A 27314-nucleotide genomic window follows, 5' to 3' on the forward strand; every position below is an offset into this window, starting at 1 on the left:
TCCACAATAGGAACTGGGGTTAACGAACCACTCTTTGAAACCTGTCAGACTGGAAACCACTGCAAGTCCATCAGAATATTAAAGAAAAAAAGAAAAAGTACAGTGAAAGAGACAAAACTGTAAGACCTTGATTATCACACTGCTTTGATTTCTCTTATTTTCCTCTTTCTGTAAAGATTTGAGAGTCTGCTATTCTATTAAATGATTGCTGATTGTATTTTTCTTGATTTAAAAAAGTATTTCATTTCTGCCCCTTTTGTATCTTTGAGCTAGTCCATTTCTTACATTCAGTCCCACGCAGAAAATCCCATGTATTTTCTGAATTAAGAGATTTGATAAAAAGATACGTTGTCTTAGCTGTGGGTAGGTGACATTAAAAGGGTAATTAAAGTAAATGAGGCATATAGGAAAAGCCTAGAGACATGTCCATTGGGGAAAGTCTATCAGCATACGGATGTCTAGAAGATGATCATCATCTAGGCCTCTAGCACACACTTGGGCTGCCAAACACATCACACGTTTGATGACAAGATATACACAGCCTCACTAATTAATTGCCTTGGTAGTTTCCACAAGAGGAATCCCAGGTCTCTTCTTCATTGCCCTTCTCTACACTTGCTCCTTGAGTGTATATAATCCAGCTCAACTCGTGTAAAATATTCACACATCTGGTTACCCTTCCTCCTTCTACAGTAAAATACCCCAGTACCAGCAAGGTTGCAGTACTCCCCATAATTAATTGCTACATACACTTTGTATCACATTTTGAGGAAAAGGCCGCTATCCCACGGTACCCACATCTCCACCACAATCCTATATCCAGTCATATTCCCTAACTGGATTATTTGCAAACTCCACATTTACGGGTCGCAAGGTGTAGTTTCAGAACACAGATCTGGCAAAAGCCAAATAAATAAGCATTTCATTACAGTTTTGAGTTCCAACAATTTATCCTTTTTTTATTAAGCTTACAACATTAATAGAACTATCACATTGCAAATGAATATTAATAAGAAAACAGTAACTTGCAGTAATTACAAGATGCTATACTAACTTCTTGCACTTATAAGAGACTATAGCTAAGGGGAAAGAACGGAGTAAACCCACATGACACTAACCAATATTTCATAATTATCTCCCTCCCTGCTTCACATCTGCATTTCCAAATTACTGCAGTATCAAAACTGATTGTAAGTATCAGATACTAAAATGAATGTATTGTGCTTTAAATTTTAAGCACCATGTGGTGTTTTCTGTCACTTGTGTTAAATTTTATTACATTTTATGACATGCGACCTGACACATAAAATTTAAATGAGTGTAAACAACTTAGCTGAACTGTCTGAAACAGTCAAGGAAAGAGGGGCAGAAACTTGATTGTTTTCCAAACATACAAGTAGGTCTGACAAAATAAGCCTAGCTTAGCTGGAACTGAGCAAATCATTCACTGTGAGCATGAAACGAATTCCCACCAAAGTTGTTGATGCTCAGGGATTCCTTTGTTTCCACAACTATTCTTCCTTTGCTATGATTATTCCAAAGTGCTGAGAGAGATCCCACAGAAAAGCCTGCTGGTGCACTACAGAACTTCGAATCTGCTTGAAAGCAGTAAACAACAGAAATCTCACATGAAAATTTACCTTGCCAGAGACAAATTGACCCCTACGTGACCAAGGAGGAGTGTCGTGGTTTAACCCCAGCCGGCAACTAAGCACCACGCAGCCGCTGGCTCACTCCCCCCTTGGTGGGATGGGGGAGAGACTCGGAAGGGTAAAAGGGAGAAAACTCGCGGGCTGAGATAAGAACAGTTTAATAATTGAAGGAAAATAAATTAGAATAGTTAAATAGGCAAAGCAGAAGGCGCGCACGCAAGCAAAGCCAAGCAAGGAATCCATTCCCTCCTTCCCGCGGGCAGGCAGGCGCTCGGCCATCCCCAGGAAAGCAGGGCTCCAGCACGCGTAACGGTCGCTGGGCCAGACCAACGCCATCGCTCCCAACGTCCCCCCTTCCTCCTCCTCCCCAGCTCTCTCTGCCGAGCGTGGCGCCCCGTGGTGTGGGATGTCCCTTGGGGCAGCGGGGGGCAGCCGTCCCGGCCGTGCCCCCTCCCAGCCCCCCGGGCACCCGGCGGAGCAGGGGAAGCTGAAAAGTCCCTGACCGGTGTGAGCGCCACTTCGCACCTATTTAGCAACAGCTTAGCAAGAACCAAAGTATCAGTGTGTTATCGACATTGTTCTCATCCTAAAACCCAAAACACAGCCCCATACCGGCTACCAAGAAGAAAACTAACTCTATCCCAGCTGAAACCAGGACAAGGAGCCAATCCCATACTGACTTACACGCCTATACTAAACTACATGATGGACACTTCTATACCTCCAGGCATTTTAGACTACATAACGGGGTTATCTAGCTTATGCACAAATATTTAAGAATTTAATAAATTTAATTGCAACCTTTCTCTCATCTACATGAGCTATGCTTGCAACTTCAGAATCAATTTTCTTATATAAATCAGTGTAATGAAAGATTCTAAATAAACCTTACAAGTAAAGCTACTTGGAGGAGCAGCGATAGAAGGGGAAGCTCTATTGCCACTTAAGCAGGCCGTATACAAGAAGTTGACTATATTAATGTTGTTTCTGCTGAATTTTCTTTTTTCCATGACAACAGGAGCTCCATACTTCTTAGCTCTGAGCTACAGGTTTTGTAAGCTGAGTTATAAGATTAGCACCTTTTTTAAAATGCTTCTGTCCAGTACAATTAGTCAGAGAAGTTCAAATGCTCTTCCTGAACTGCGTATCCATTAATTACGGTGGTCAGAGAAGAAATTTGTTAATATTCAGTATTCTTGTGTCACTGTTATCAATTCTACCTTACCCCTTCCCAATTTTTCAATAGCAAAGTAACTTAAAATGTTGTCTCTCTCTCTCAGAAAGAGAAATGGAATAATTTGACTGCCACTAATTACTTCCACAATTATTTCCATAGTACAAGCAATCTAGTAATGCCCCAAAATCAGAATAAAGATAACTCTGAGGTACCAAGGTATTAAAAAAAAAGAAGAAAAAAATCAAATCTTCCTGTGGATGCCTACAAAATGAAAATGTAATATTTTGATAAAATTCCCATGATCTCTTGTCACTCTAGACTGTCCAGAAAGCAATGATATAACAAATTAAAAAAGCAATGCTATTGTCCAAGTGCCAAAATTTCAGCCTTTCATTCTTGGCATTTTGTAAATAAACCTACACATGTACTTTACATGCCTCACCAAAGACATCTCTCACATTCTCAAACACACACATTCTCTCTCTCTATATATATATTTATGCTAAACTGAAATAAAGCTTTAAGTAACTTTTTGTCTTCATCAGGATTTAACATCTTCAACACATAGCTGCAGCTTTGCCCTATTCATTTTGTTGTGAACATCATCTAGAAAACACCTCAAGATAAGAGGTGCTTCTGCTTACATGCCTTTAAGTTGACTTTGAAGAACTATCTTTTAGCTATCCATGATTCTTTCTGTTCCATTTAAGTTTTCTACTACCTTAAAGGAAAAGGTACTTCATAGCTTGGGTAGCAGGAAAATGTTGGGCACATAAATCTGTGTTTAGTTCACGTATTTTTATTGTAATTGTTGTGATCGCACCTGGATGACATGTGAACGTAATCATCATCTTTCATGCAGTGACCTTATGCATCTCAGAAATTTTCAAGTCTCTATATTCCACTGCACCAACACTAGCAGCATTGAAAGCACCAGCATAGGATGTCCTCTTGTGTCCCTCTGCTACATGTCAATTCCACATCCAGAAAAGCTTTCTTCTGTAGCTGCTATTAGTGCGAAAACAGGAGCGGGTTTCAGGAAATCTCTTTGCAAGGGCAGCCGAAGTCACAGAGATATACGAATGTCATCGGGCAGCGGCTATAGCAGAAGGCTGTGAGTGAATTAACCTGTCTTCGCCCCAAAATTGCCACTGAGCTGCAAACTGTAGAACTACACAATTCACATGACCTCACTGCCTCTCCCCCGTCCCCATAAAGGGTGAATAGTATTATGACGTCTGTAAAATATTTAGAGATAGCTGGATGGAAAGATGCTTTATACCTATGACGAGACAAGGCAAACTAAAGGTTGTTCTCACCTTGGGAAGGTGGAAGAGAGAGCATGAACCACGTGTGGCACGTATCAGTCAGGCTATTGGATGTATTACTGGAAGGCACTCAGTGCTGAGAATGAGTTAATGATCAATAGCGAAATATAACAGAACTGCCCTCTGCCAACACATGACTAACGACGTGATTGCTTAGCTTAGTGCGCTGGGCATAACAGTACTACAGCCAGTATTGAAAAACACTTCTCTTGATCAGCTTGTTGTAGAGCAAGTGAAGACAGAATTAAATCAAAATGCATAGACGTCAGCCAGGTGTCACCTACTAGGCAAGATGAAGAGAATCTTCCCCATGAGGAGCTGAAGTACTCTCTCCTTGACTGAAAACCATTTCACAACCTTTCTCACATTAAGTTCCCCGTGTTTAAAGAGGTTTCCTCACAGAGTCCAATGGGGATTCTGTAATGTACAAAGTTTCATTTCTAATCAACTAACATTAATTGTAAATACAAAGGAAGCCTTTTCCTTTCTCATACATAAACTCACAAAATTGCCAATTAAAAAAAATGAAGACATGCTTTCACCAAAAGACCAGAAGATAAAGCATCAGTTCCAGAAACTGATAATAACTGTAGAAGACATTGGTGGCAATGAAGCTCAGAAAAATTTATCTTAAGAAAAGTTTGAATAAGTAACAACTTAAGCTTACTTCCAATTATCAGAGCTATTTTCATAGATTTTCTAGCCCACTACTGTCATAAAGAAAGTTTGAGAAAGTCACTAAAAATACTATATTCTAAGTGGTATCCTGATACCTGGGTGCCAGACGGTAGCTGCCTTTGAAATACTTTATTTTTTTAAGCTTAGTCATTGATTCTTTTTCCCCTTACAACTGCACCCAGTAATCACGTTGTAGAACATAAGAGCAGTTGCCTGGCTATACCAAGTTGTAAATGCTACAGACAGAGCAGCTATTTACTGCTCTCTACTGTACTTGGAAATATCGACAAAAAGCCTTTTATAATACATCTTACACCTGCAATTCAACTCATAAAATTATGTTCCTCTTACTTTGCTTTGAAAATGTCCTCAATGAAGCTTTGAAGCTGGCAAACATAAGACCTGCCCTTCCCGTGAAACTTAGTTCGTTCATGCAACACAGCTGCATCTCTTTCAAAGTGACCTATCTTACAATCTCTAACAAATTCTGATGCGAGTTGAGGATTGTGTTTTGCCAGTCCTTTGTGTTACTTTGGGGCATTTTTAAGTGATACTTTTCCAGCATTTGTGGTATGGGCTGACTTAACTCTGTTTCTTTTAATATCTTACACGGTGGCAAGAGGAAACAGGGAGAGGAAAAGAAAAAGGAAGCTGCTCCTCACAGATCCCATTTCTAATGGAAAGAAGTCTATGATGCTTGCACTATTTCTAGTGCTGTATACATAAAGTCACCGGTGACATTTTTCAGCACTCTGTGGGGCTCCATTTCGATCTCTCTCTTTGCACACTGTGTAATCATTGTCTTTCACAAAGAACATCTGCTGGCACCTCCACATCAAAAGCTTCTTATCCTCTTGTAGTTCTCTCATTTGAGAGCACCCCATATGATGTTGACACTATATTTTTTAATGTCCTCTCTGATCTCTTCCCTCAAGGTCTCACATAACTCATTGTATTCAACCCGCTCCCCTCTTCTGTTGTAATCTGCCTTTGTCTGCCCTCTTCAATGATACGTGTTTTGTTTCATTAGGCTATAGAGAAAAGCCACATTCTATCTGCTTACCTACAATTTCCTCTTTTGTTTTCGCTTTCTTTGATTTGTCATTCAAACTTTGTGTTCCTTCAGCCAGAGCTTAAAATCTCACCTGGAACCGGAGACCGAATTCTCCCATCGTTGTGGAGACATGGTTTGTTGTTGTTAGGTTTGTGAGGTTTCACAACCTCCAAGTCATTAAAACGTACACGTTGCCGTACCTGCATCATATTCAAAATCTTGAAGGCAGTAATGACTCAATTTTTTTTTTTTTAAATGTCGCAGTATATTAAATGCGAACCAGGTAATCTGTTCGTATGTTTGACATCAGTGACAGAAATAACTAATCCATTAAATGAATTATTTAGTTAAATGCTTTGATTCGTGCTGGTGTTTTCATTATAAAAAAGCATTAATAATCTGTTGATACTTTCATTTAACATAAGATTCTGTTGTCATTTTTATTATAATCCTATTTCTTCAGCAATTCATCCAGTAATTTTAATTTGCTTTGGGCTAGTTATTTGCAACTTTCCCATGATTTTCATCAGGCAGGCAGACATTTCTTTTTCCATTTACAACAAAACTTAGCTAGGAGATCTTGCTAGGTGGAAGGTGTTGCTTTGACCCTTCAGCATTTAACTGTTGTTAAGTGTTGGCTCAAAGACACATCCGCATTAGGATCACAAACCAGACGTAGGTGATTCCACTTTTAAATAAAGAAAAACAGTTAGAGGTTGGTCTCTTTGCATCTGTCATATGCAGAAATGCATCTTGGAGGACTCGGTTGAGGTTATATCAGTCACTGACAAATATTTGTTCAAAACTAAGGGGCTTTTTTTGTCTCAGGACAAATAAATACTTAATCTGATTTCAAGCCCGTTTTTTTTCACCTGGCAACAAAGCTAAAATCATTTGCATCAGTATTATATTCGCTTGGGTTCTATCCAAAGTGGAAACGTCATAATTATGCGAAGGGATGCATTCATATTTCTTTTCTCATTTTCATTTACTAATGAGTGCCTTGCCTAGATTGTATAAGAATTTTGTATGCTCTTTTCAAACTGCGGTCTTATTAATCGTGATTTAAAACAACATCAGGAAAATCCTTGATAAATTCTCAGCATCTTTAAACAATTCTAATAGGAGTTTATTCTCAACAAATTTGTTTGGCAAATTGCTGTAAGGGATGTTTGCCTGCTGTTTTCAAATCACTTACGCTTATAGCTATCTGTGAATCACCTGCCAGATATCTGAATTTTCATGAGAGCTGTCCTGCAGTGCAACTTCTCATCACGCACGTCTAATGACAACTCTATATAAGTGAGAAAGAGTAAAAAATTTAATTCCATTAGACACACTGTCCTGTGGTTGCCTGCTATCCTACAGAGCTACATGATCAACAGGTGTTTTCTCATAATAGCACCCCCCAAAAAAAACCCCACAACAACATATGCAGCACTCACCTGCTATCTAAACCATGAAACAGTTAGGAGAGAGGTAGTTTTCACAGAAGTCATAATGTTTTCTTAAATACAAGCTACTCCAACAGCATCTTCTTCAAAAGCTTCCGAGTTGCACGCCGTTACACAGTATATATACCATGTCTGTACTCAGACTAGAGGTCTAAGTCCATGTAAACAGGTATCCAGACATTTTGTAAGAATTGTTGAGGGTCATTAGTTGTAAAATTTGAATGAGAAAGCTATTAAACACAGCTGTCACCCTTGAAACATCCTTTTCACCTAGGATTCAAGCTAAATCCTAATGAAGTCAAAGGAAAAGTCCATGAATTCAATAGGAATTTGATCTCCATAGTTAGGGTTCATAACAAACCATGCCTAATGCCTTCAGAAATCTCCCTACAGTTTGTTCAGCTGCCTTATGCCAAGCTGCTGTTCCCTCCATCGTACAAGACAGTGTGGAGGAAGGAGATCAGGGGTAGGCTTCTTGCCTTTACTCAGCAAGCCAGCAATCTAACCCATGCCAACATAAAGGGAAAAGCAAGGCTCGAAACATTCTTTTAGCATTCACAAAGATGTTCTGTCCTCCTTCTAGTATTCCCAAGAAGCCTCCCTTCTCGAGTGACACTCCACATTTACTTAGGGCAGAGAGCGCCAGCCTGCCTAAGCCAGCAGGCTTGCTGTAACTCCACAAGAAATCCCTACATTTCCCTCCTTTCAACTTTACCGTATAAATTGCATTCTTTGTTTCTAAGTAAGTATATATCTAAGTGTGGTTAGGTATTTTGGAAAAAAATATTGTGAAAACAGCTGTTTGCACTTCTCACTCATATTAATAGTGAAGTAATTGAGAAATAGGCCTCTCTTCACGGATATGTCATGTGCGTTTTTAATTGATGTGTTTGATCTCTCATTTTGCATGGCAACTTTCATTGAGAGGAAAAGACAGTTTCATTGGCTTTGGGAAGAAAAAGTTCAGAGGTCAGTCTTTGCACATAGCGTTAATATGTTAACTATAATTATAAAATCCCTCAAACTATAAGTAGAGAGCTTATTCACTTTGGAAACCTAAAGCTCTTTTTTGTTATTATTCAGCACATAGGATATGAAACAGTACAGTGCCCACAACCGTACTGGGACAGCCGTGGCACGGTGTATGTGGAAATGGCGCAGAATAGAGAAACAACGGGAAATTTTCTGAACCTGAGAGAGGAAGAACATCTTTAAAGACCAAGAGAAAAATCCCTCCCTCTATTTTTTATTTATTACCCTACTCCATAAGGAAAATGGACAGGGCCAGTGACGATACACGCATGAATCTAAAATATGGGAGGGGAGCCACAGACTAGGACTCATCTCCTCTCCCTGTTATACACTCAGATCCACACGGGGCAGGCAGACAGAAAAGAAAGTTTCAAACTTGGCCGCAGAATCAATTCCCACATTTCAGAGAAGCGGCAAGCATTTGCCACTTCTGTGATCTACTCGGCTCCTTTAAGAAGCAGCTCTCTTGCACGTACACCGTTTTCTTCCCAAGCATACATCCTTGTTTACTTCACACAGAGAGAGTTTAGAAACTAATTTATTGACTGTTATGCTAATGACATAAATGAGCATGCTCTTAACAATGAAGTTGCAAAAGGAATTCAGTTGGCAAAATGAAGCATTTGGGTTTTATGCACATCAAAATCTGTATCGTGTTCAGACTTTATTAGATAAACGTGGGTCTGTGAAACAACCAAGGAAGAAAAAGGAAGCAGAGTGGGGGAGAAGAGGACTGGGAAATCGACCCAGAAACTAGATCAATGAGTTCCACAAGGGGGGAAAAGAAAAAGAAGTAAGCAGAAACAGACTTCAAGTGCAGAAGGGTAGCTGGAAATTCATTTTCTTTTGCAAGCAGCGAACATTCAACCCAGCAAAACAACAACAGACATTAGCCAGAACACTTACGCCTTTAACAGAAAAGAAGCTTTAATCAAATAAAACATTTAATGTGTATTCTGAAATTGTCTAAAGTGACAAAAATAAAATGGTGTAACACTACGGAAGTTACCTTAGCTGGTCTCTTATGAGACCAGATCGCATTTTTGTCAAAAATTAAATCAAGGAGATAAATCTCATTGAAGTTAGGAGCACATACGAACAAAAGTGCAAAGGAAGAATGTAAGGGCTTCTTCTAACAAGTCTCTGTAAAACTGTGCTATATCCCTCTTCTAAACCATGAAATTGCATATTCTTGTTTAACGTTCATGCTTAAGCTTACAAGAAATGGAAAACGTAAAAAAATTATCTACTTTTGAAAGTCAGACATTTATGTTGCTAAGTCACATAGGTACATTTGAAACATTAGTAAATATTTCACACGTGCATATAAATGCAAGAGATTGGTTTCTGATGTGAAATGAGTCTACATTAATTTTGACCGGCTCCTTGGGTCTCCAGGTTTATGAGAGCAGAGCTTCTTTCTACTGTGTCAAGGAAAAGTATCTAGTAAGGTGTTAAATAAGATATTTGCATTTTTATAAACTGCTTTGAAGCAGTATGTGCAAATACTTCTATTTGTATCACTGCTATTCCCCTCTTCTTACTCGGTTCTTCTTTAGTTGTATACCTAATTTTCATGTAATATATTAAATTTAAGTCTAAAAAAAAAGTCTTTAAATATCTCTGTATAAGTATTTGTTTATTTGTAAATAATGGTTTAGTCACTTTTGACTCAATTCTAATGTTTTTGCTTCAAAAAGACTCTTCAAATAAAACAAAAAAATCAATTAGCTTTATAGCCATTATCTACGCTCAAGAAGCCAAATAATATAGTACTCAAGTTAAAACAAGACGAACCATCTCCATCTGCTTCTCCTCCTCTTCTCCCTCAAAGCCCTACACATGCACCGAGGCAGTAAATCAACACCATCAGCTAGTATTTCACACTGCTGGGTGGATCCAGGAGCCCTGCCTGCCATGAATAACTGTCAAATATCAACTATGTCTACACAGGAGTTGAGGACCACACGCTACAAGGTTCAGATTCAGCAGATTTAAAAACAACCACCTATGTGTGAAATTAAATCAGTCCCTTTCCATCTTAACAAAAGGCTCAACACAAATACCAGTATAAAGCATGAATAACCAAAACTGAGAAAGCATTGGATGAATCTCTTTCCCCAATCTATTTCTGTTTTTTCTTTTACAGAAGAAATTGTGAAATAAAGAAAAATCAGGGTTGTAATTTTCATAGGAAGGAAAGCAGCATAACAGAGAAAAAAAGAGCTCAAATCCCTTGACTGCACTTCCAACCTAGCTATTTCTTAATAATGTCAACATGAGTAACTAAAATTTTGCTCTATAGTGTGACACCCACAAGGGATTCAGATTTGTAATTAAATATCAACAGTATAAAAGAAATACATTACAAATAAAGGTCACTATCTAGGGGAGAAAAAGCAGGCATTATGCATTGCTGAAAATTGTCCTTCAAAATCTGTTATCATAGACAACAAAAATACGGAACAGCTTGTACAGATAGAGCTCGAGAGATGAACCTGCAGCCCTCTGAAGCCCTGGTGGTGACGTTGACAGGATGGGCAAGTCTGTCTGTGTTCATGAGGAGTCAGTGCTGCGGTGTGGAACTTCACCTTCAACTACAAACCAGCAAATATTCAGGTGTTCAGGATTAAGGAAAAAAACAATTATCCCCTCCCAGCTGAAAGTGGGCAGAGAGGTGGGCTAGTGGGTTTAACTAACTTTGTATAAACTCAGAGGTCACATTTAAAGGCTACTTTCTCCCTCAGGCGGCTATCTTATCTTTAGGTGTGGTGCTCTACATGTCAGCTGCAAAGCCCATCTGTACCTCCAGGCTGTTCAGATTTAGTTCTATCACTACTATTACGTTTTCTGGTCCATCTTTATTGTTGTCTTCTAGCAAGGTGTAGTATTATTTGAATTTCCCTTTAATTTATATAATGGGCAACTCTACCACAAGAAACAGAGCAGAAATATTTACTTTTGAACAGCTAAAGATGAGAGCTTAGTAAAATATCTTTCACTTGCTCAGGACAATTCTTACTGCTTGAGGGAGGTGGGGTATACTGAGCGCTATTTTCATGGATCTTTTTAGCCAACATCTCTGTTTATATGCCTTCAGTTTTGCCTTAACAGATAAGTCTGCTTTCAACAAGGCTCATTTCTGTTTTCTTATCTTTCAAGCTTAGCCTTTACAGATTAAGGAGTTTTCCGATTACAACTAAGGAAGTATTTCTTCTGCACCAGTCAAGTGGTATAGCTACATGAGTACGTTAAAACCATCACTTTCATAAGAAACAGTGGCATTCACTATAAAACTTGACTCTCCTGTCAAGGCTTCTATCCTACATGGAAGAATATATTTTCTGTAAACCTGAGCTAGTATTCATTACCTCTGAACACGGCTAACTTGTTATGCTCATACACCAAATCTTTCAAATTCAGAATGGTGAACTGTAGATCATACGTCTGGTAGTCCTAGCAAACTGCACGTATACATAGATGGCATTACTGAAATGCACGATTCCAAAGTTGTACTTTTTATTTGCAGACATTTTTGAAGTATACATGTTTCTATATTTCAGACAATGATTCAAATTCATGAGATGATGCACATGCTTAAAGAGCTTCAGATTAATGTTGTAAAGGATCATGTCGTTGATGTAGGGTACGTCTTCTCACGCAGTAGACATGAAAACTACAATGTTGTGCTGATCAAAAAACGGAGGCTGCTTTCGGGGCTTTAGGAATACATACGAGAACAGTGGTGAGCTATAGGTTTTCATGGTGCTTACTTAGTATAAAAATACTCAACAAAATACCATATCCCAGTACGATACCTTTCAGGATTCCTTCCTTTTCGGCTTAATTAGAATATAGCAAGGCCTACTGCAGCAGTATTAAGTGCTATTCATTAATATCCTTAGCTGCGCAGGCGAATCCTCCTTCCATTGAGCACAGCACAGATAAACCTCTGAGACTCTGTAGACCCCTAAGGGGATGTAATGGTCTATATATGCAGGCCTTACTGACTAATTTGGACATGCATTATTGATGAAAACAGAAGTAGAAGGACAAAAGGATGCATAGAATGGATGCTATGGAGAGGAAGGAAGGAGAATTAATACACTGTATATAATAGTGTATGTACACGTAATAGCAGTTTACCTCCATGTGGGCCTCCTTTGCAAAGGATATCAAGGGAAAAGGAAAGCATCACATGCATAATGAAAAGCGTGGTTTCATATCATATCAAACGTGAAATTCTGCAAGTACACTAGCAAAAACATTTTGTCATACGTGTACTTGCTATCAATATGTGCATGACTGTCTCTTAGAAACAGACTAAAGTGATGCAAACACCAGGGAAGGGCGTTGCTTGGGAACAGACATTCATTCAGCATATCTTAATAGAAATGCAATTTTTTTTTTTTCCATAGTGGTATAGATATTTAACATCTCAGAAAAAGCAGCACATTTATGCTCCAAAAATGTTCTTTACTCTTAAAATATTAAAAAACTATTTAATAAAATTTAAAAAATATTAATGTTATAAATCACACAAAGCTTTATCACATTTAAAATTTCTTCTTTAGACAGAAGAATAAATACTACTGGTTAATCATTAAGTAATTGTCTTCCTGTTGGATGTTGAAACCTACCGAAAGACCAACACCCATTTGAGGACCCTACAGAATAGCAGAGCCTTTTGAAACATTCGGCTTTACTGAAAAGGACAGTTATAATACCTTAAAACACAACAACCTTCCATTTTTATTGCTGCATGAATTTAAATTAATTAGTTCATAGTATCACTTTTTCCCAAATCTACAAATTGTGATAAACCGATCACAGATATTATATTCAATAGCAGACAAAGGGGGGTTATCAGGTGCCTGTGTTTATAATTACAAGCGCAGTAAGAGGCCACTCAGGTACTCAGCTGTTGTTAGAAATTCCTCCCAGAGTATAGGAAGTTACCCATCAACAAATGGGTTGATTTGCTTCATCACTTTTTGCACTAAAGAGTACGTTATACTTAATGAAAGCATATCCAATATATGTTGTAGCCTTACTTCTGCTCTCAGTTTTAAAATGCGTATCAGGAATTGCTCCACTAAACTTAGAGGAATATCAACATATATACACACACACATATCTGCCTTGACTTCGGCTGCTTTCCGGCTGGAAAATTGGCTTGGAGAAAGTAGCAGCAAGCCACCATAAAAGCTCCGCTTTAATGAGAACTAAGACTAAAAGAAAAACCACCTCTGCCTACCCCCATGTTTAACAACAACAAAATCTGTTTTTCTCAAATGCTCATATTTTCAAGAACAGCTTTTCAAGACTGACATTAGGGAAAGAGACTACCTTTCATGAGAAAAACTGATACTGTAGTAAAAAAAAAAAAAAAAATCAGGACAGGATGAAAATGGGTCCAAGAATTGGTTGATGATGCCAAGTCAGTTAGAGCCTTTCCATGCTCTCTCCGTGCCTTATTCATGGTTCTCCAGCCAGTCACTTCTATGACAAGGCTTACAACGTTAATTTCTCCATTTGCATCATGTAAATAAAACATACTGTGAATGAATTTTGCCTCTGATTACATTATTTGACTCAACATGGTGACTACAAATGAGGGTATTTTACATGAAAGAGAATATTTTGGAACTATCTTCCAAAATCCCTATTGAGACCTCAATACGAGAGGAAACTGCCATTTAACTATATGACTTTCTCTGTCATGATAGCATCTCTCACTGCAAAATGAGCAAATTAAATCACTTGAGAATGCTACGAAAGACAGAAAACTTTAAACTAAATGCCATTCATAGTGCTACAAAGCAAAGCAAATGATGTGTTCCCTTTGATACGGGAAAACATATTTACAGCAATATCTATCATTAAGTAGAGGAATCCGTCAGATATATTTTTGTCAGGATGATGATTCTTTTCCAGTGTTAAAATGTGCTGTTCAAATAATAGTATACATTTGTATTGGAAATTTAAGTTTATTATGTGTTTCTGTGTCCCATATTAGCTAGCTAAATGAAGTTCTAGCTCACTATTTTTCAGCAACCACCAAACACAGAGGCTATCACAAGACGCTCAGGCATTTTTGTGGTTACTTTCAGAATAGCTAAGTATTGGTCAACTTTTTTTGAAGTGATTCAGGATTCAGTTACTAACGATTTTAGGTAACTAAGTGTGCCAAAGGGCTCATCATCTTTATGTGCCTGGTCTCTGGCTGCTTCTCCGGAAGGTGCTAATCCTGTTTGATATCCGACAGCCCTATGCAGATATCTTGGATACCCTGTGACATCTCAAGTTGCACGATGTGTTCAGGCATAATTCCTCCCTTTTTTCATTCACATAGAAAACTTCATTCCAACAGGGGTCTCTGATAAAGGCAATAAATACAGGTGACAGTAGGTGACCCCAGCCTAAGACTGCAGAGCTGCCACTTGTGTGGCATAGACCATCATTTCTTTGCTAAACAATCTGATGAGTCGCTTGTATAGCAAGAAACTGCTGTTTTCTCCAGCTACATCAGTTGTTCATCAAATAGAAAAGATACCATCTCTAATAGCCATGCCTTACTTCCTCACTTTTTAAGATACTGCATATAATCAAAAAGCTTGTATGACCCTAAATTATCTTTTCCAAGTCCTGCCTGGAATCTCTGTATCCTACCTTTAAATCTCCTACCACATCCATCCATACCACAAGACACCCTATGCCAGAACTTACAAGAGATTCCCACCAGATGTGAGAGGTTTTTTGGTTGTTTCGGGCTTGCTGGTTTGTTTGGGTTGTTTTGTTTTGTTTAAAGCAGGCAGCTTTATAGTTCTTTCACTGCATGCCCGCTAGAGAAATTGTGGCCTAATTAGATTCAGGGCTTTTAGAGCTCTTTGCACTGATGTGCAAAGCAGTCAGAGCTGGAATGAAGTTCCGCTTTTGCACTCTACCCTTGATTTTATCCTTGGCTATTAATTCTAGCAAGTCACTTCACCTCTTTGTTACAGAGCCCTGAGAACTGGTAGAAGGACGCATTCACTTTTTTCTTTATAAAAATAAAAAAAAGGTTTCAAGTAAAAAGCATTATGAAAATAATTATAACTGCCTAACATTTCCTGAAAGATAGTATTTCTGTTGAGAAGAAACTTCAAGATGACCAGAATTATTTTACCCTGCAAATCTGGATAAACTCCAATAGCTGACACTTCCAGCTGAAAAAAAAAAAAGGGGGGGGGGGAAATAAAAAGTAATATACGAGAGATTTTCTGAACCTGACTTGGTAACCTGCCTTAGTAACTGGACTTCTATTTCAGTCTTTTAAAACAAACTATTTCACCTCCTTTCATATGTTTGCTATAAGGAGTACACTATGTTTAAGAAAAAAAAAAAAACCTACAACCATCATTACAAGGTATTTAATTTCTTGGAATATTTAGTGCAGCTGATGAGTGACTTCAGGTGATGTCACAGTTATCAAGACAATAATAATATTGAACAGATATACTGTATTTCCGATAAAACTGTATTCCTCAGACAAAAGGTAGTTTCCCCCAAGAAATATTTTCCCACCATCCAATGTCAGGAACACAATATGTTATAGTAATACTGATAAAACTTACCTAAAATTTCAAGACTCTCCAAACTGCTTCTGGCTCCCTGGTCAGCAAAAAAAAGAGTCATATATAAATATATATGTATATACATATATATATGTATCATAGAATATCCTGAGTTGGAAGGGACCCACAAGGATCGAGTCCAAAATATGTATATTTATGTGCCTATTACTAAACTAGACATATATATGTCTATTACAAAACTCGGGTGCAAACAGGCTTGTTAAGGGTCTTATTTTTATACAAGCATTCTCTGCATTGTATAAGGTCAAATAACTTGTGCAATATGGATATAAGCATTAGTGTGTGAGAACTGTTTAGTGGTTGATCTAGTGAGAACCTTTTTCCTGGTCCTTTATATTAGCTCTAGATTTTGCTGGGAGTTACTACTGCTGCAAATCATTATTTGCCAGTCAAGTAATGAATAAAGTAATGACTTTTATCAACTTGACCAACACAAGCTCTTCTGACTGGGCTGCAGTTAAACAGTATCACCACTGAATCTAACTTAATTAACTGCGGTAAACAGAGAAACACAAATCATTACTGTCTTCCATCCGTGACTGTAGCTCCTTTTAACAGTACGTCCCAAAGACTGCAAATTTTAGCTTGCTATTATTGCCTACTTGTTTGCATAAACAATTCCAATTAATACATAGACTGTGCCCCATCACAATATTAATTTTTTCTTCCCCCAAACAATATTAGGATTTTCAGTACTTCTAGGAAGCCTGTAAAATCCCCAAACTATCCTTACCCAGCCAAGGCAGGCTATGCACAGTGCTTCCTCTGTACCTTGTTGTGGAGGTTCCTGCTGAGGGAGCTCAAGTCCCCCCACTCAACCCAGCCATGCAAACACAGGTTTGTTCTGCTGACCAGGGAGCCAGAAGCAGATTAGAGAGTCTTGACATTTTAGATAAGTTTTATCAGCACTTCTATCATGTATTGCGTTCCCAACATTGTATGTTGGGAAGCCGTTTCTTGGGGAAAAGTACACCTAGGTTGCAGATTCTAATGTTTACAGGATAAAGTTATGCCTTTGGATGTTCATATACCATACAGCAACGTTTAGTTCATATATACTTAGGGGTTACGTGTTACTTTTAAGCAGATGAACCTGTTCATTGACTGAAACCTTTTAGAGCACTATTTTTCTTGAAAAAAATTTACAGTATTCCTTCACACTGAGTTGCCAAATTACGCATTTGCCAAGTAACGATGCAGATCTTTACTTTCTTAGTACAGAAAAAAAATGGGACCAGAAATGGGGGGCAGAAATTTCACACAGGAGCCATGGTCTTGCACAAAGGAGTTCAATTAAATATTCAAATTGGTGCCATGCAAAAGTAATCCTCCTTCCCCCCCAATATGTAATTTTCCTTTCAAAACTTTAAAGAGTAAAGTACAAACATGCTCACATATACTACAAAAGATTGAATAAAACAGAAGTACTGCTTAGCAATAGATGACAGTTAACACAACCATATATCAATTTGATGAAAAACAATTAAGAAAAACTCATTTACAGAATGTTTGCTGTTCATACATAAATAGAAATTTGACTCCGACTGTATTATATTCAGAACATACTTGCAGACAACATTTTGCCACAATTTTTCAAGATTCGATTATGAAACTGAAAGCACAGTTACTGGAAATTAACATAAAATGGGCCAACATAATAAAATATTAGGAGAACACAGTCAGAACTCAAACATATTCTTCATTGACTAAACTGCCTTTAGATCTATTACCATTTATAAACTTTTCAAACTTTAAATGGCCAGTGCTTTAAGAGAGAAAGGAACCTAATGAGAAAAGCTTATCAAACCAAGACATTTTTAAGTGACGTACTAATCGCGTCCTTTTCCAACAATAACGCTTTAGATCTTCACAGCTCCATGATTCAGTTTTTCCTCCCATAAATAATTTACAATAGTCACAGTGAGCCAACTTCAAGTCTATGTGCGCCAGAGGTAAAGTTAGCTCCAAGCTGAGGGACGTCTCACAATGAATGACAGTTGAGAAGTTTCCCTAAACTGATTTGGATTTCTAAGCTATCTCCCAGGAGTTAAAGCTTATCTTTTCTAGATATACACACGTGTGTTGGGATTTGACATGGACTATATGTCTTATTCTATGGGATCCTGGCCCTGAAAGCGTTTGCTTATAACATCCAATAACGTTCACGTTACATGTGTACACTGAACAAGGAGTAAATATCAGCAATAGCAAGACATGTAATTGCTGATTTTTCTTGGGGAATGAGGGAAGTTCACATATATCACTAACCAAATCTGACTATGGGGTAAATTTAATAATGGGACACTATTTTTTTTAATCTTTTTTAAAAACAAAACAAAAAACCAACCCACCACCAAGATACCCCCTCACTATGAAATATTGTATTGATGAATATTGCAGTCTGAATAGATCCATGTCTATATTTCAAATGACTAACCTTCTAGGTATTATCACCTGTTACATACCAATATCTATACCCTAAAATAATGTAATGAGACTTGCATGTGTGGGGAGAGGCATCTCTGTGCTGTTATGCTTTTCAGAATTCTCTTCTGATGTTCAAGGCTAAACTGGTACCAACCACGCCAAAAAAATCTCCCTGGGGTGTGAGAAGAGGTCAAACTGTAACTGGTCTCCCATAATTTTTTGTTAGTATTAAAGAAGAAAGAGGGGAGAATAACCTTATTACGTTTCCTGCACTGCTGTTAAGCTTTTTTGGAGGCCCCAAGAGCTTCGCACAAAGTAGCGCATCACTGTCAAGTAAGAAAGAGGAGCAAGGAGCAAAAGCAGCCCTGTAGCGTCATCTTTACTTCAAAAACACCACTAAAGAATATGAAGGAAATGAAAATAAAAGTGTTTGGTTCTATAATCATTATGTAACGGTCTCCTGCTTCTAAACAAGTGACTACTTCACATCAGGGTATTTCTTGATAATTAAGGGCCCTTACTGTAATTCTTGTATCTCCTTAATGTACATATTTAAGCTTGTCTCAAAATAATTTATCCTTTCACCATTCAACATCAACAAGATTCTGAGCCTGCTTTCCTTTCCCTAGCAGACTCTGAAACATAAAGTTACCCCTTGTCTTTTAAAGGGCAGATCCTTCAAGGTACAAGATTATGGTCCTTCAAAGGCATAAACTGGACGCTAAGCCTCAGAAAGCCCCTAGAAATCCCTGTGCTTTTAGTGTTGGCTTAATGTTAACAAGCCCTCAGTTTGATAGTCAGGATGTTGCTCATTTCCATAACGTTTAGTTAAACTAGGTGCTAAACATGAAATCACTATCAATCCATCTAGCTGATGAGCTTGAAGCTTATAAATTGTTCTAGCATGACTGGTACATGAAGGTGTTTTCTAATGATCAATTAATGTGGATTAGTTCATGAAGATATTCTGTAATTCAAATCCAGATTTCAGGGCATTGGTAGCCCAACAAGTTGTCTTTCACAAAATCCGAGATTCTTTTTTGAAATGGCTTTGCATGGGTGACATTAATCTTATCCCAAAAGTATCAAAGCACTTTACACATGAAAGCATGCAACTGCATCACAGAGAACTTCAAAAACTAGGATGGAATGAAATACAAATCTTTCATTTCTAATGGCAGAACTCATTTCTTTAAATTAGCTTTCCCTAAATAATTCATTCTCTTAAACACAAACAACGTGCCTGCTGAACTCTACATACAAAGTTCCTATGTGCTGGTAAGTTTATTTTTTCTACTATCTGGAAGAGAGATTGTACCCGTTGTTACTGTTTCAGTTATTTGAGAGGTACTTATACATCACAGCAGAGCTAGCTATGTAACCCCAAGACAGTCAGAAGTCTATTCAAAGTGTGAATTGTTAACTGCAACCTTCTTATTTATAAAGGACTTTAAACTATGGTTTTGTAACTCAAATCCCCTTTTTTCCCCTCCGCATTCTAAGTAGCCAGGCAATTAGGTTAATAGTCAAGCTACCTGGGGATAAGAACATCAGGAAATATCTATGTTCCTGTTATATATTATTACTGTGTTTGCGATATGTTTGGTAATGAGAAAAATAAATACTAGAGGCATATGATTATTTCTGTAATTTAACTTGCATTTTACTAAAACCACTAATAACTAGGATAATTTAGATCTCATAAAAGAGATAGAGACGTGCTACTGAGTCTAAAAATCAAAACCCATGAAAGCCTTTTAATACAAGATTTAATCAGACATGTTCAATATAAGCATCTGCCAACTGAATCTTATCATTCTTATTCATATTTCCTTTTTGTCCACTTCGCATCATTGGATGCGATAATGCAGAGAATGAATCAGCACAAACCGACTCCATTTTGCCAGATGTGTTCTGTGACGCTTGCTCTAAAACAAGAGCTTAACATCGCGTGCAGTAAAACATAGAAGCCAATGCAAATAAACAAAAAAATCCCAACCCTGAATAACAAACAAGCCCCCTCAAAAAGAAATTAGTGACACCACCACCACTAATTAGCAATAGCACTTTACAGAAGACTAGAACACTTCCACCTGTAGCTAGCAACTGTAAATCCCACACCTGAGGTCATCTTCCAGATTTGCATAGTTTTTAACCTACGTGTCTGTGGATGACTCCGAGCCAAGACTCGGAGTGAGGCAAGACCGGGAAATTGTAAAATGAAGTAGCAGTTATCTCAACTCTCAGTTTATGAAAGTCGGTTTACAGAAGTCAAGCTGGAACCATATGAAGTATTTCTTTTACAAATACACTCTATTTTTGAAAGCAGCAGCAATCATAGTTCAACAGCCTCCTGGTGAAAGGAGCATAGCACACCAACCAAGTTTTTAGATATTTACTTTGCGGTCAAATGCACTGTTTTGCAGTTCAAGGCCCTATGACATCTGCTCTGCACAACGCGCTGGTACCAAACCTGGCACCTTCATATACCCTGGCAGGGGACCCCATAATGCCATCACACAACACAAACCACACACACAAACTCCAGCTCTATGGAACATCCCCATTTGGGTCTTTTCCTTTGGGTGTCTGATCAATTAATTATCACATTAGATGTTCTTCTTAAAACAAATTATTTAAAGGTATAAACAAAAGCATTTCAACAACAGCATGCATGTTTCTCAACTCCAAGCCTACTATTTCTCAATCACATCTTATGCAGGTCTAACACCTCTTCAGACATGCTAGTAGATGCTTATCCCAGAATGAACAGCACTGCAAAAGCAGTTTATCTCCTGAAAAAAAAAAATACTTCATTTTCTGAGTAGATAGTTGCATAGGTATGAGAAACAGAAGTAAAAAACCTACTGAGGAAGACCAAAGCTCCATGTAACCCAGCATCCCAGTCACTAGTGATTGCCTAAGAAAATTAAGAATAGGACAAACAGGTCCCTCCCCCTTACATGGTTTTCCAAGCAGGACTTCTGAGATGGATGGGCTTTCATCTATACAGTAACTCTCAATGGATTTCTTTTTCATGTCCCTTTCCCAGGTTCCTCCAAAATACTTGCTAAAACGTTAGCAAGTGCAACATCCTTTCTCAATGATTTCTACAGGTCCTACATCCATTACATAAAGAACCTCCCATTTGTTCTGAGGCAGTTCTCTACCTACTCTCTTCTCGTAGCTTGTCATGTCATACGACATCACAGATTTTTAGTCATCTCTTTTCCAAACTGAAGCCTAATCAGTCATCATCTGTATGGAAACTCTTCCAGACCACACTTACTCCTGTTTCTTACCTCTGAAGCTTTTTCAACTTCAGTGCCCACTTTCTGAGTTCAGGGGACTAAACCTGCATGCAGTAATCAAGATGTAGGCAAGCCCTGGATTATTCAGAGGTGTACTAATGTTACTCGTTTTATCCTTTATTCCTTTCATAATAGTCAACCAGCACTTAATTTGATTATTTTTACTCCTATTCAGCTGTGCTGGTTTGGGCTGGGATAGAGTTAATTTATTCCTACTCAGCCTTTCCTATCTTTTAATAGTTATTTATCAAGCTATAAATTTCCTTCTACTGCCCTGGCTGCTCGGTTTCCTGATAAAACTTTTGTAAGAAGTTTTGTCAAAGCCTTTAGGAAATCCAAGCAGCATATGGAATCGGAGTGCATTGCTTGGCACCGCCAGAGCTAGGAACAGCACACGATACACAGCATATACCTCAAAGAGAGATGCCGTACCTAAACTCTCCTGCATTACCTGATAATTGTTCTAATTTAGCTGACTGGTTGGGGGAGAAATAAGCACAGTCCTTTGAAAGAGAGACTGCACCAAACTTTTATTTAAGTTATCAAAACCTTCCTGTTAAGGCTTGCGTTATTACTTTTTCTTACATTAAATTGCAAGAGATATAAAGGCTGACTATACGACATACATGTACGAAAACAATGTCTTTTTCTGCTTCTAGGAGCAGGATAATCCAAATTTAGCATGGCTACCTAAAAAGGTTCCCCAATTGTTTCATAATTACTTTGGTCTCTAGAAACAGAGACAGAACTGGGACATAAACAGAAAGCATCAAGCAGTAGTACTCTGTAAATGTTTATTTAAATACTGTAACTATTTGTAATTTATGTTACTGTATGCGTTATTCTTTCACCACTGAAACAAAGAATATAATTTGTAGGTAACAGAGTCTTGCTTTGAGCCCTCAATGAGAACACCACGTGGCGAGGGTTCAGCTATTAGTTTTAAATTCCGTTTCAGTCTGTAAAATGCAGTTAATTCATTAAAATGCAATTATGCAACACAAATTCAGAGAGTAAAATTCTTTTTTTTTAGTTCATTTCCATGTTAAATTAAAGATTTTAACCTGTGTATTATACATCTCTTTATTGCATATAAAAAAAAAAACCTAAAAAAATTCACAACTCCTTACCATTTATAATAGCTCTGGAAATTGCTCATGACTCTTCCTCTATTCTTAAAAATACTACTGGGGGGCGGGGGGAAGCTTACATGTGTTTGTGTGGAAAAAAGCGTTATGAATTATCATTGGACAAATCTACCACAGCTCATATTTTTTCCTATATAACATCAGTACATATATGCAAGTTCAACATCTCTAACTCACCAACATGCTCAAATATTACACCTCAAAAAAAGCTCATCAATGCACATTCCCAGCTAACCAGCAGCATTCACAAGGAGACAGTTAACAAACATTTGAACGCAACCAGCACAAGTATATTGATCAAGCAGTGCATAACTAACGCAGCCTGCTGGAGAAAGCTGTTGGGCCCTTGCCTCTTCCAAAGAGGTCGCAGCCACGGTCCACAAAGCACTGCTCACAGACTAATGGCTACGGACCCCAGAACAACATCGAAATCAAACACTCACCCCAGGCTCCAACGGCGTGTTTGCATCAGATCCTGCAGTGGCTTCTTACTGCTAAGAAGAACAGCAAGCCCTGCAAGAAAAGTAACTATGAGAAACAGGAAAGTTCAGAGCACGGCACACACACAAGTTTCACCACACGCACAGCCTGAGAAGCTTGTGCTTCACCTAGTAGCAGTCTCAGCTGCATCAATGTATTAAACACATATCCCTCATGCAATACAGCTGGAAAAGGCACTAAAGCCTTAACGATCAGCTGGCTCCTTTCAGGATGTCCACAATTAACAAGTCCTTTACAGCTGTATTCAATAACTTCTTGGTGTGGAGACAGGACTCTTTTTTTAATGATGCCAACTATATGCTCCAGTTAACTATTTCTTACCTATCAATAGGTATTAGTACTATTAACAGTAAGAGAAATTTTCTTTCCAGTGCAAGTATAACATCAGATGTTCTCATCCTGAATATTTAGTTCAATTTCATTAGTAAACACTGAATAAGATTATAATTTTAGAAGTATGATGGTAATAGCATGTTTCAGCACCCTTCTACTACATAGTTTACTCGGAACACGCAATCACCTACAACAATCTCAGAAATATTGTTTCAAATGTTAGTTCAAATCAAATACTAGTTAAAAAACACACACCCCTTTTTTAAATTTTTGTTTAGTTTTTTTCTACATTTTCTACTTTCGGGTACATGCATCATCTGTTACTATCAGTAGGATCTGAAAGAATTCATTTTCGTGAAAAGGTTATTCAAACTCAAAGTCACTAAAAAAAACCCAAACCAAATATAAAGAGAGACATTTCCATGACAATTTCAGCCAAACGTCGCTGATTTGGCTCACTTACAAACCAGGAGTAGTTCCAATAAATATGCAAGCGCTTATTTGGACCTTCATTTAAGTGGGTAAAAACTGCAGAGAAGTCTATAGATTTACCTCTGCTTAATCAGATGCCAGTGTGGCCTCGTGCCTCTCGTTTGCCTGCGGTTCAGAACTAGGCAGTGACAGCTATTTTGAACAGGATACCAAATCTAAATGGTCATATTAATGTTAACAAAACATCTTTGCTAGCAATACTGAGGAGGCCGTAGTGAGCATGTGGCTGTAACTTTGCATTTGGTACTTAGAAGCTGGCAGTCTTTGGTAATCCAGGTAGAACTTCAAAGAATATGCAGTGCATTAATGGTCTTCAGATTTCTGCATCCTTAATGAACCCCACTTCCCTCTCCCAAAACAATAGCAACAACAAAAAAACAGGGAAAAAAAGTAAAGGAAGTTCTGCGATAAAGGAACAGTGCTGAGGAAATGAAAGCAAACCGTTATTTTCTTTTTAATAACAAAAATAAAACAGGAACCATTCTAACATAACTCTAATTCTGCTTCTGGCTGGCAGTTAAAATCCTATGACCTTCTTTTTTATTTTAGTCATAAGCTTTCATCTCTTGAAGCAACATGGCACAAGCTATGGGTACCAGCTTATTAAAGTTCAAGCCATTGTTAAAAGCAGATACCTACTGAGCACAAGCCGATGCAAGTAAGAACTCTTTAAATTGTTTACAAAGAGTACCTGTACTTGACCAAAAAAAAGACTGCAAATAAAACGGACTCCTACTTTATTTTCAAGTGTTTCAACTCTCTTTTCTAGGAAACAATTAGTTTCCCAAATTGTTTGAGAACAGAGGTGCTACAGCCGCATTCTCTCACATCAATGGAGTTCCACAGTTCCAGGTGTGCGGAACTGGCAGGAGAAATTGCCTTCTAGTATCTGAAGTTATTCCTAGCTACAAACAAAGCTGCAGGGAGATTTGCCTCTTGTCAATTGTCAACGTATCTGCCCTTCATTTGGGAACAAAAATCCATTAGGTTATGTCTCTTGTGGATTCCTTTTATGAGAGGAATGATTAAGAGGCACTCTTGTGCCATGATGAAATAGCGCTTCTTTGGTTTACAGCATCCATTCGGGATGTCTGTTCTCTTGAAAGCATTTCCCTTTTCTGCCAATAAAATTTCTGTGGAATTTTAACTATGTAATTCCTTGTTAACAAGGAGGAAGGCCTCGTACTTTCAGCACAGGAGAAACTCAGGAGTTCAGAGCTCATTCTGAACCTTCCCAGCATCCTCGTATGTGGTCAACTGGAAGCAATTTAATTTGTGTCTTTTACTTGGTGAGTGTTGAGGCAGCATTTTAGTTCGAACCAGTTGCTTTTGAGGCCAGGCTCCAAACTGTCCCTAGCTTCATGCTGTGGTTTGCACTGCAGAGAAGTTGCAGAATGTGTGGAAAGTAAAGCAGACAACGTGCGCTGGGAAGGTACCTGACGTGGTGCTGGCAGGCGTTCAGTTCTCAGAATCAAACTGGTCTGAAGCCAACCCTCCAACACAAATACCGGGCTGAACGTGGAGTCCTTTGCATCAAGTATTCTTACCCCCATAATGAGGCAAATGTTAACAATGCAAAATTTCTATCGTTGGGTAAACTGCAATTAAGAAACATTGCTGAACTGCTTCAAGTCAAGCAAGGAATACGCTGGCAATACGCAGAGTAGAATCCGTAAACCTTGACTGTTAACCTGCAGCTCTGGCAAGCTCACAAATAAGAACAGAAATGTACCTTATTTAAAAGTGATTATTATTAAAATACAATGAGTCATTTAAGAGCAGTATTTCTGTAGCACTTCCAAGTGCTTAATTTTCAAGTACAAATGGCAATTCTGTTATATGAGTGCATGCTGAATTTAATCTTACAGTCTTTAGTGTCACAATGCATAAGCAAGTAATACTGAATAATCCAGGTGGTATTATATTGAAGAACAGGTGGGAAAGATTATAAAAGATGGAATATTTTACAAAATCAATTGGAATAATGATGGGCTAGGATTCTGACAAAAATATTCCCTCAGTGTAGTTCTATAGTTTTGATAAAGAAGTATCAAACATTTGAATACTACGGAAAGTCAGTTCTGAAAGCAAGCTAAGTCATTGACAAAGGAAATTCCTCCACATGGTTGCTCTGCATATCCTGCCTTAAAGTAAAACAAAGTACAAATACTAAAAAAACATTAGGTTTTTTTTAAGCCCATTGCCTCCATAAATGAGAATTACTTAGGAAATCAATATCTAAAAATTAGGGAACATTATCTATTTTAATATTTATATTTTCTTGCCATAACAAATATTTTCAGCATATCAAATGTTTCATGATACAAAATGTATTCTGAGTAACGTTGTTAATAATAAAAATAACTGTACTTTCCACCTAGATAAGCAAAATATTTAGGCATACATATAACCTGTGTTGAGACTGTCCTCGTACATACGTGTGATGCACTGCTCTGACCAAGATCAATGATCTGATATTCATGGTTTAGGTGTGCATTTGGACAAATACATCTCAGGGACACCTAACCTCAAGGTTATACACACGGTTATACACATATATTTCCATATGTAGTAGAGGAGAGACATACAAAGTATATGACTGTAAGGACATAGGTTATTTTAATGGTGAATGTGTTTTAAAGTGAGACATCTATGAACCATTAAAATAGCAGGAATTATCTCATATCATTCCCTTCAGCCAACAAAGAAATCTTTAATGTGAAGTCAAACATCCCTATGAAAAAGGCTTTTAAGCAAATCTCTAACTGGCTTTGTCCCACCAGCTGAACAGGAGTCTATGGCGTTGAACAGAACTGGCATTTTTACGTAGCTTGCGATGATAGCCACTGTGTTTCTCCTAGCCTATTTGCAAGATTCTCTTATCATCATGAGCAGCGATAGCGTGTTTCAATTCCTCTTCCCTCTGCGGCATCTTTGTAATTTATTTTTTAAAAAGCAGAGAGCAATTTTGCTTTCATACTTGCTATTTCTATTATTTCTTGGCCAGCCAGTTGTCCGTGCCCCTCTGCGGCACTGCCAATGTCCTTCTAAGCTAACGAGCGTATCACTTCTGCAATGCATCTTTTCCCA

The 27314-nt window shown here is 38.0% G+C and overlaps 1 protein-coding gene across 1 annotated transcript in view; it reads right to left on the reverse strand.

Annotated features, from left to right (window-relative positions):
* Positions 1-27314, reverse strand: part of TENM2 (teneurin transmembrane protein 2) — a 1190981-nt gene that overhangs the window by 1135077 nt on the left and 28590 nt on the right. Inside the window, exon 2 of the mRNA XM_087760050.1 lies at positions 23342-23411. The gene's annotated coding sequence lies outside the window, so the exon portion shown is untranslated. The remainder of the gene's footprint in view (positions 1-23341; positions 23412-27314) is intronic.

The sequence above is a fragment of the Nipponia nippon genome, unplaced genomic scaffold (assembly GCF_047370975.1).
Source record: "Nipponia nippon isolate SJK-2023a ecotype South Korea unplaced genomic scaffold, ASM4737097v1 scaffold_21, whole genome shotgun sequence".
Classification (NCBI taxonomy): Eukaryota; Metazoa; Chordata; class Aves; order Pelecaniformes; family Threskiornithidae; genus Nipponia; species Nipponia nippon.